This window comes from Leucopleurus acutus (genome assembly GCF_964270905.1).
Source record: "Leucopleurus acutus genome assembly, chromosome: 2".
Classification (NCBI taxonomy): domain Eukaryota; kingdom Metazoa; phylum Chordata; class Mammalia; order Artiodactyla; family Delphinidae; genus Leucopleurus; species Leucopleurus acutus.
In genome coordinates this window covers 172,178,028-172,188,773 of record NC_139143.1, presented here as the reverse complement: position 1 = coordinate 172,188,773, position 10,746 = coordinate 172,178,028, and positions in this window count along the sequence as shown.

Here is a 10,746-nt window from a genome sequence, read left to right as displayed (position 1 = left end):
GGCCTTTCTTCACACCCACAGCTGAGCTCCATGGTCCCCAGGACAGCATTCACCCTCCTCCTGTAACTGTCTGTCCCACCTTTATCCTCCCCACAGACTGCCCTGTAGGGCAGGGCAAAGTGAGCAGCAGGAGAGGTTTGTCTAGTAAACAAAGGAGGCGGGTAGGGGGAGCCTCCCTCTGCCTTTTGTCCTCCTTCCTCCGCAGGGGGTGCTCAACCCCTAGAGCACTGCTTGAGGGCCTCCTTTCCCGCTCTCCTTCATACCTTTGTTCGTCCATCTGTCTGTCCACCCAGCCATCCTGCAAAGACGTGTGAGAGGGCCCAGACGTGACCCCCGCAAGCAGGTGAGGCAGAGACCAGATTCCTCCGGTCGGGCACCTGAGGCCCACCCACGGCCGCCCCAGCCGTGTTTCTCCTCAGTCACTCCCTAGGCGACATTCCAAGCCGAGAGGGCCCTTGGAAATCAGCTAGTCTAATCCACTGCAGCCAGATGAAGAAACCAAGGCCCAGAGAGGACTGGGGCTTGCCCAAGATCCCACAGCAGCTCTGTTTTTGGGTTGACAATGTACCAATTATGTGGGCCTGCTCGGGAGGTGGCTTTTGGTTCTCTTGGCCCTGCCGACAGCCATGTTCCCAGTGGCAGCTGGAATGCTGGTGGGAGGCCTGTCTGGCCTTTGCACCCTGACTCCCCAGGGCCGAACCAGGTGGCTCTGAGGGGGCTCGGGGCCTGGGGGGGTGGGGGGGGAGTGGGAGGATCTCAGAGGGGCAGCCCGGATACCAGCAGGGGCATGGGATGTCTGAAAGATAAAGGAGGCAACGTTGATCTTAAAGACTAAATCAGAAGCCCTGAGCGTCTGTCCCAGCTCTGCCACACTCACTTGCCGGGCAACCTTGGGTGCATGATTTGACCTCTCTGAACCTTAGTCTTCTTATCTGTAAGATGGTGCTACCTTTGTAGAATGAAAACCGTGTTGTCAATGGCGACAGCAGTTCAGAGGTGAGGAGTTTTTAACTGCTGGACTGAAAAGCTGTCTCTCAAAGGGGAAGGGACTAGCTTGAGGCCACAGAGCGAACCCACGTCTCCCTCCCATGAGGTCTTTGCACTGAACTGGATAGCAGGTTTAGGAGTTGGAGGAAGCATCCAGACCAGGCTGTTCGCTTGCTGAAGGGAAGGAAACAGGATCAGAGAAGGGGAGCAAGTTCCCCGAGGCCACCCAGTGAGTCTGGGGCCAGTGTGGGCCCAGAGCCCGGGCTGGGCACGAGGTCCCCTCGCCCAGCTGCCTCGCTTGCTCACCCAGCCCCCTTGGTTCTGTCTCCCCCAGTGAGTGGGCGCAGAACGGGCCCAGCTTCCTTCCTGCCGCCCTGCCCGCCGTCTGCCACGTTGGCAGAGCCGCCCGCAGCCTCCTCGCCCCTGCTGCTGCCGCTGCTGCCGCGCATCAGCCGAGACCAGCCCGCCGGGAGTTTGCCCAGAACAGCCAGGGCTGCCGGAGCCGGGGCTGGGCCGGCTGACGCTGCCAGACAGGAAGGAGCGAGCCAGCCGGCGCAGGGAGGGAACAAGGGTTGAGCCAGCCCCCGACCTTCCCAGTCCTTCCCCACCCTCACCAGCCCAGAAAGGGAGGCAGGAGGCTTGGGTTGGGGGCCTGGGGCTGGGGGGTGTGTGTGTGAGGTTCAGGTAGCCGGGTCTGTCTGTGGGAGTGTGCACGCTTAGGTGTGCAGGGAGGAGCATGCTGGGGGTGATTCGGGAGGCTGTGTTTGCCTCAATGCACACAGATGACTCTGTGGGTGAGTTTGTGCTGCTTTGTGATACACAGGGGCCACTGCATGTTTGTGTAAGCACAAGGGAGGATGACAAGACGACGACTGTTAGTGATAAGGAATCTGTGTGCGTAGAAGGCTCAGCATGTGTGTCTGAGTCTGTGTACTCACCTCATGTCTGGGTGTGTTGGGGCCCCTGTAAATTTGTTATTGTGTGCAAGAGGATAATGACGTAACTGTGAGTTTGAGCTCCTCTGTGTGTGCCCAAGGGACGGCGATTGTACGTGCACAGCAGCGTCGTGCGTGCAGCTGGGATTTTAGGCCGGTCTCCGTGCCCAGGAAGACACTGTGTAACAGAGCGCGCTGGTCCAAATGTCCAGGGCGTGGGCACGGGGCATCTCTGTGCCCGGCGGGCTTTGTAAGCGTGGTTATCTCTGGTGATGCAGGGGATGACCGTGTGTGATTGTCGATGCTCGGCTGTGTGTGCAGAGAACAGGCGGCACGGTTGTTGTGTTCCTGGGGTTGCATCCGCACGGGGCCAAAGCAGCCGTGGCGGAGGTGGCAGTTGCGCTCTGCAGGGAGAGACAGTATGCTACGGGTTTGCACTTGTTTCTCTGCTCGGCAGGGCCCTGTGTGTGATTGTGTTTGTGCGTGTCTGTGAGCACCGCGTGCTGGAAACTGCGTGCTTCTGAGTCTGTGGTGAGCTGAGTGTAGGAAGGGGGAGTACATGGCCGTGTTGGTACTTGTCTGTGAGCCCCGGGTCGGATGCGCTCCATGTGCTGCCTCCTGTGTGCACAGGTGGCCGCTGTGTCCAACCGTGTCTTTGTGTGTTTCGGGTCGTCTGAATGTGCACAGGAGGAGGACATGGAGGGGGGATTTGAGTGCGTGCCTGTGCAGGCCCCTTTAACGTGGCAAGTCGAAGAAATGTCGGCCTTCCTGGCAGCAGATCTGGGCTTGGTTCCACTGGGGGTGTCTGCAGAGAGGGGCTCTTAGAAGGGACGTGCTTGAGCGAGAGAGACAGGAAGGGAAGGGGGGGCCAGCCCCAGCTCGGGGTTTCCAGGAGGGAAAGCCAGACATTGGAACTTGTCAACGCTACCTCCTTCCCCGCCCCCACCTCCCCGACTGCTGCCTCCCCTCCTGGCGCCTGAAGGCTGCTGGCAGCCGGACAGACAGACAGACAGTGCACACATCGACTGGCTCACCGGCACAGAGCCCGAACGTGAGCCCCTAGATACACGAGCCTGGACGCCTAAGGTCCAGAGAGGGCAAAAGACACGGGCACGTGTGTTTATACGTACTGGGGGGCAGGGGTGCTGTTGGCCTCTGGTGCTTCAACCCAGACTAGAGCCCAGGCCTAGAGGGGGGAGGAGGCTGTCGGGGAGCCTCTGAGGAGGGGGCTCTTGTTACTCTGATCAGACTCCCAAGGCTCCCAGGCCCCCGCCCTGTTTATACAACTGCTGCAGTGACTTTGAGAATCTCATTGCCTCAGAAATCACCAACTGCAGCTCTCTCTTTGTTAGAAGCAGAAGAGAGATCCAGAGAGGGGCAGCGGCTGATCCAGGGTAACACAGCAGAGTTGGAACTGGAAGCCAGGGCTGCTCCTTCCCCTGGCTGTGTCTGCTGTGCCCACTGGCCCGTGGCCGTCTGTCCTCTCCTAGCCTTCCCGTGGCCCATTGAGCTGTTTCTCCCTCCCAGTTCTTCATGATACGACAATGACCTCTGGCTTTTGCTTTTCTTTTCTTTTTTTTTGTCCCAAGTGATGTGTTTGTGTGCTTCATAGCCCATCTGTTTATCACAAGGGCTCCAACAGCCTCTAGGGCAGCAGAACCTGGAAGAGAAAAGGAGAGTTTGGTTCTGGGCCAAGGGCTACTGGGGAGGTGGCGATGGGATGGGGAGATAGAGAAAGAGAAGGAAAGGAACTCAAGAAGAGAGGGAGGAGGGGAGGAGAGCAAAGCGAGGAGGGGCCTGGTGGCGCCTCTGAGATGCATAGCCTGCTTCCTGGCTCCACCTCCAGTCTGGGCACCAGGGACAGACTCTGAGCTCAGAGGGAGTCCTGCCCCTTGCTGGGTTTCTCTAGGGCCTGGCCTCAACCCCCAGTCCCTGGGGTCAGCAGGGTTGGAATCTTGGGGGCAGAATTTTGAGTGCACGTCTGGTGTGCAGTGACCACACTCACCTTGAGAAAAGAGGGAAGGGGCTGGGGGTGGGAGGATGGGCACGAACCTGGGTGTGTGGCCTCTTTGGAGCTTGGGAGTTAGGTGTGTATGTGAAGTTGTGTGATAGGGCTCTGTGTGTACATCTGTGAACATAGGCAAACAGGCTTGGATTTCACCGGGTGGGGGGAGGATTGTGGGAATGTGTGCATGTGTGTGTCTGCTATAGGCAGGAGAGGAATTTTACCCTGAGGGGATAGTTGTGAGCATGTGTGTGTGTGCACACGGGCATGTAGAGGGGTGTGTGTGAACCTGCACTTACATGCTTCTGTAGAGGCTATATTCTGTGTACGAAGGTAAGTAAATTATATAGCTATGCACAGCGTGTGTGTGGTTGGATCTGTGCGTGTGTATCGTGTGTTTGATTGCATGAGTGTTTACACGGGAAGTGTATAACTGCATATGTGCACAGCTGTGTACACGTCTGTGATTGTTTTGAGGGACAAGGTGGAGTTGTCTGTATGAGTCCTGACGATGGGTGGTGTGTGCAGTTTTGTATATTTGTGGGACAGTGACTGTCAGGGAGCTGTTCACACGTGTGGTTGTGTATTTGGGGGGACTGGGTTAAATGGGTGGTTCTTGAAGCAATACTTTATTTTTTGTTTATGGTCAAACATCCCCCCCCCGCCCCGCCCGGGATGTAAACTCTATGAGGGCTGGAATTTTGGTCTGTATGTTCACGATACCCTTTGTGTCTAGATTAGTGCCCAACACACAGTAGGCACTGAATCATACTTCTCAACTGAATGATGAGCGAGTGTGTGCATGCTTGGCTAGGTGTGGGAAGTGTGTTATATGTCTGAATTGTGTGTGCATGTATCTGGGTGTGTGAACAGGTACATTTCGTGTTGTCCGGGTGTGTGAGGTTTTAGGCATAAGTGGCACGTGGACCAAGTGTGTGCACAGGTGCATGTGTGTGTGTCTAGATCCGCACATAACTGTGTACCTGAAGCTGTGCCCCTTAGGTGAGCATTGCGAGTGTTGGGGGACGTGGCTGTGTGCGTGCACAGTTGTGTGTGCATGTGCAACGGGGGCGGGAAGGCGCTGGCGGCTTCTCCCAGCCTTCAGCACTCACTCAGCTTCACCCCAGGTCGCCTGCTGCGAAATGTCAGTGGCAGAGAAGCTAAAAATACCCACTCTCCTCCTCCTGCTCACTGCTTGGGCTGACAGGGCTGTGGGGCCCCAGCAGGCCCCTTGGGCCCTGGCGGGAGGAGGAGCTGCTGGGGGAGGGGCGGGTGTGGGGTAAGATAAGGAGGCCCTCCTCAGCACACTCCCTCCCCCTTTCCTCCCTGGCTCCAAAACCAGGCCCCAGGCTCACCTCTGTCAGGAAGCCCTCCAGAACCCCCCAGGAGCTGCCACATGCTGGTGTGTGTGTCTATGTGTCCGTCTGTAGTGTCCAGAGCTGCCTGGGAGGGAGGTGCGGCCTCCGTCAGACCGGACCTCATCTGGGCAGGACAGTGCCTCTTCTGTCAGTACAGGCAGGGACTGGGGAGGACAGAGCTTCAGACAGGGCCTCCTGGGGATGGGCTGTATCTTTCCCCTCAGTCTGAGGGCTCCCAGGGAAAGAGCTGGTGCTGTTTCCTCCCTAGTGCTGAGGGTACAGCCCAGGCTGTATGGGTTCATCTGGAGCTGGTACTGAAGCCACTAGGGCCCTCTGACCTCAAGGCACATCTGCTGCTCCTCAGGGCTTGTGGGCAGGGAGGAGTCTCCGCTCCGCTCACACCCTAGGCCGGCATGTGTTTGTGCTACGGGTATTTGTGTGGGTGCGGGTGGGACATGTCAGGGCCCATGGTCCTTCAGGGACTTGTGTCTCTTCACATGTTGGGCTCCTGGGTGTGTCTTTGCTTACATCTGTGCTGTCAGCAACTGCCTGCCTTAAGCATTGTGGGCAATCAATAAAAGTTTGGGGAGTTGTGTGTTTCTCAGTGTGCGTGTGGGTGACTCCATATGTGAGGCTGGGTTTCTTTCATAATGCAGACCTGCAAACTCTAGCTGGAATGAACTGCGTTAGTATGATAGCTGCTGGTGTTACCACATGGGGATTTTGATGTGTCAGTGTTTTGGAGTGTCTGTCTCTTATCAGATGGTCAGTGCCTGTTTGTCCTCTGTGTCAAGAGGTCTGTGCGTATGTCTGTGTGTTGGGGTTTCAATCCCTTGATTACTGCACTTCTGTGTGTCTACCTGGATGTCATTATGTGAATGGGCATCTCTGTGCCTGTGTGTGTGCCTATGTTAGTTTGATTTCGTGGGTCTCTGTGTCCATGTGTCCCTGCAAATGCTGGAGTTGTCTGTGTGGGTTGAAATCTGTGCACAAACTGGGCACCCTCATCCCCCAGCCCTTTCTCAGGGAATTTTTTTTTTCGGCCATGCCACACGGCTTGCAGGATCTCATTTACCCCACCAGGGATTGAACCTGGGCCACGGCAGTGAGAGCCCAGAACCCTAACCACTAGGCCACCAGGGAACTCCCCCAACCCTTTCTTAGTCTCCCACCATTTCTATGTTGAAGGCCTTGGGTTTTGTGTGTGTGTGTGTGTGTGTGTGTGTGTGTGTATCAACTGTCCCCAGCCCCAAAGCCTCCAGCTCTGTGCTCTGCCCTCCCACTCTCTCTCCAGTTGGACTTGAGGTAGGAGCTGAAGCAAAGAGGGCAAGCAGGCACCAGGCACGAAGCCCACCACAGCCAGGGGCTGGGGCCAGGCTGCCACCAGGGCACTGCCTCAGCTTTCCTCCAAGCAAGCGGGTAAGCCAGAGCCTCGGTTACATGTAAACACCAGCTGTGTCAAGACAGCGCAGCTTCTTCTAGGTCAACAGACAGCTGTGGGGTTGCTAGGCAACCGCCTGGCTCCCCCCCATTAACCCCCCCCACCCACTGCCTCTACCTGCAAACCCTCTGCTGGCTCCCCCAACCCTAGAATACCGCCACGCCCCTCCATGCCAATTAAAACAGCGGGCCTGAGTGGGTAGGGGGTCAAGGCTGTGTGAAAGGGGGGGCTCAGGGACTGGGATTAAGGTATGGAGAGTTGTAACCCTTCTGGTGCCAATGCCCCCCTGCCCTCAGTCCTCAGCACACTCCTCCACAGCCCCACCTCACCAGTCAGATGAGCAGAACTGGAGTGATGGTAACTGATTCCCACCCCCACCCACCCCCACTCCCACCCCCGCCCCACCGCCACACACACACACCATAGGCCAAGCCAGAACTGGAGAGATGCTGGAAGCAGATGGAAAGTGAGGGGTGTAGACTGTATTAATGCTTGGTCAAGTCCCCTCACGCTCCCCAGCCAAGCCTGGCGGAAGACTGGCTGGAGGGACCTCTGGCAACAAAAGGGTTAAATTCCCCCTTTATTTTCCCCCCTCCCAGGATTGCCACCCCGGTTTCCAAGACAGCACCTGCGCTCCCAGCTGCCGTGCCCGTTTGGTGCCCGTGCCCAGGCCGGGCAGCGCCCCAGGCCCTCGCCCCGCGCAGCCTTTCACCTGGCCTCCTCCGGGGGTCCCGCAGCCCCGGGCTTCCCGACCGCCCCAGGCCCCAGGCCGGCATGGGAGAGCGGGCGGAGGCTCTCGCCCTCTGAGTCGGGTGCGCGGGCCAAGCCGCGGGACGGGGCGACTCGGGCTGAGCTGGAGGAAGGAGTGGGAGGAGCGAGCGGAGCGGACAGGGGGCAGCGCCAGTGGCCGCCCCATTAGTATGCGGCCGCGCTCTGCGCACCATGGCAACCGCTCCCCCAGCGCCGAGCCGGCCAGGCAGCCCCGGGCGCAGCGCGCACCTCTCCTCCCACAGGTGGCGGCGCGCGTGGGGCGGGCACGCTCGCACGGGTACGCACGCGCGGGCACGCACAGTCGGGGCGCCTGGGGCCGCCTGGGGGCGAGCCGAGGGCTCCAGGTGCGCTGGGCCGCCCGGGCCCCGCTCCCGCCGCCTGTGGGCGTGTCCCCAGGTGCTCCAGAGTGAGCCCCGAGGGGGGGTGTACCTGAGGATGTTCTTCCTGTGCCTGGGTGTGTCCCTCAGTGTGCCTGTTGTGCCTCTGTCTCTGGTTGTCCTTGAGGCTATTTGCCTGTCTGTGCTCATTTGCCTCCTTCCTCCTGGCTGTATGTGGTTCTGAGTGTGACTGCCGTGGTGGAACTGAGTGTGCCTGTGCCTCTGTATATTTGTGTTTCAGTGTGTGATTGTGTCTCCTATCTTTGTGCCTGTGTGTCTGTATGTTTCTTAGGGTGTGTGTACGGTTGTGTCCGTCTGCGTGCCCATGGCCCTGGGTTTTCCTCTGGAAGAATGCCCCGGGTGCCTGTGACTGTGTATCCCGGTGTGCCTAGATGAGTATTTGTCAGTGTGTGTGTGTGATCTTTGCATGTGACCCTCGGTGTTTGGCATCCGTGTGTTGTGGGGTGTAGCTGTGTGTTGAATTGTGTACCTGTATGTCCCCGAGGACCCATCTCTCCATGTATGACACTGTGCGTTCCTGTGAGCTCCCTGAGTATGTGTCCTGGAGTGTGGCTGTGTGTCCAGGGGCTCCTGGCTCTGTGCCCTTCTCAACTTCACTCCCTGCTGCCTGAGTGAGCTGACACCTGCTCCCTGAGCACTGGGCCCCCTCCTCCCACCTGGCAAGGACAAGGAAGGACACGGAGACAGAGGCGGACATAGAGGCAGAGACAGACAGACTTGGAAGGGGACACAGAGCGCCAAGTAGGCTGGAGAGGTGGTGACCCAGAGTCATGTGATCAGCCTCAGAGCCCAAGACCCAGAAGAGAGAAACAGATCCAAGATCCACACATTAGAGAGAGGGAGACCCAGAGTCACAGAGAGACCCAGAGCACTAAGTCCGGAACTGCTGAAACAGACCAGAGATCAAGGATGTGGCTCCCCAGCCTCCCTCCCTGTCTCTCCCTCCCTTCCTCCCACTCTAGAGTTTCCAGCCCCAGCTGTGCCTCCTCCACACACCCAAAGCAGAATTCTCTTGGCCCTGGGAGTTTGTGCCCTGAGACTGGAACTCAGCCTCCTCTTTGCAGCAGCTGGCTGTGTGTGTGCGCTTGAGTGTGCACGTGCCACCATCTGTGTGCTGTTCTAGGCTGGTGCCTACTTTGCACACAGCCCTCCCCCATCACCCCCTCCTACACACACACACACACACACACACACACACACACACACTGTTGTCCACACTTTCACTGGCCCAGATCATACACACCTTTATACACATACCACATAGTCAACCACACTCATTCAAACCCGGAAACATGCCCTGGGTCTCCCTCTCAAACACATCTGCACACAGGGCCAGAAGATCCACCCTGCACACAGCCAACCAGCAAGTCTCACCTTCCTAAGCCCTCCCAGCCAGCCATTCACCCCTTAGAAACCCCTGAGGGGTTCCCAAGCCCTGCCACCCACAGGGAAAGACATAAGACCAAATTTGTCAATACTATCAGACCATACACACAAAGGCAGGGACCCCATTTGTCTTGTTCACTGGTGTATCCCCAGGTGCCTGGGACAGTGCTTGGAATCTTATAGATGCTTAAGAAATATCAGTTGAATTAATGTGTTCACACAGTGTCTCTAACAGTCACTAAGAACCCATGGTAATTTACAACCAGCCACTCAGTGATAACCACTGATGGATACCACAGTGTACACGCAAGAAAGCATCTTATGCACACCTAGGACAACTCATTAAATATAGGTGTGTGCACACAGGTGGCTGCTTGTACGCACTCAGCACAATAGCTAGGTTAGAGGTTCTCAACTTTGGCTGCACTTTAGAACCACCTGGGGAGCTTTTAAAAATCCCCATGCCCAGGCCCCACTCAGACCAATAAAATCTCTGGATTGAGAACGACTGATCTAGATGAATGGACTCAAAAATGTTGACACAAGGATTGTCACCAGGAATGGGGGTAGAATGGGTTTTCACCTTGAACAGTATAGTAAAGCAGACTCCTGAAGGAGATTGCTTGGGTTTCAACCCTCGTGTCATTATTTACTCACTGAGTGGTCTTTGTAAATTACCTCTCTGCGCTTGAGTTTCCTGTCTGTAAAATGGGAATGATAATCATTACAGTAAAGCCTCATGGGATTGTTGTGGGGATGGAATGAGTTTATATATATGGCTTAGAATAGTAACTAGTACATAGTGTTATATAATTATTTCTTGCTCTTATTTCTATCATTTAAAAATTTTATTATAGAATAGATGAATTGAGGGATGAATTTTATAAGCAAGATTTTTTTGCCTTTAAATTGTTATGAAAAAGTAAGGGCTCAGAGCCAGACTCTGGGCCAACCTGCTTCTGCCACCTCCTGTGGGATCTTGGACAGGTCACTTACTCCGTGTCTCTGAACCTGTCTTCCCATCTGTAAATGGGGTGAATATTTTTCTCTACCTCAAGGATTGTCTTGAGGAATAAAAACCTCAGGGAAGCGTTTAATAAATGGCGGCAAAACCCAAATATCTAGGAGCCACATTGCCTTGATGTATTCCGGGATCAGGTGTGGGATTGTGGCTGCGAAGCCCCTTCCCCCAGAAGCCCCAGGGCCCAAGGGCCAAGAGAAGCTTCCATCCCAAAGGCTGGGCCCTTGGCCGTGGCAGATGTCCCTGAGCCTGCTCTCCAAATACACCTCGGCCCCCCCTTAGCCCTCTTCAGCCCAGACTAAGCCACAGACCCTAGACTGAGACCCCTCCCCTTCCTGAGCTTCATTCTCTCCAGGAGCCCTTCCTTAACCTTTCAAGGAGCCCCAGTTCTCACCAAGCCTCCCTCCCATCCTGGAAACCACAAGGCCTTCTCTGGGTTCCATC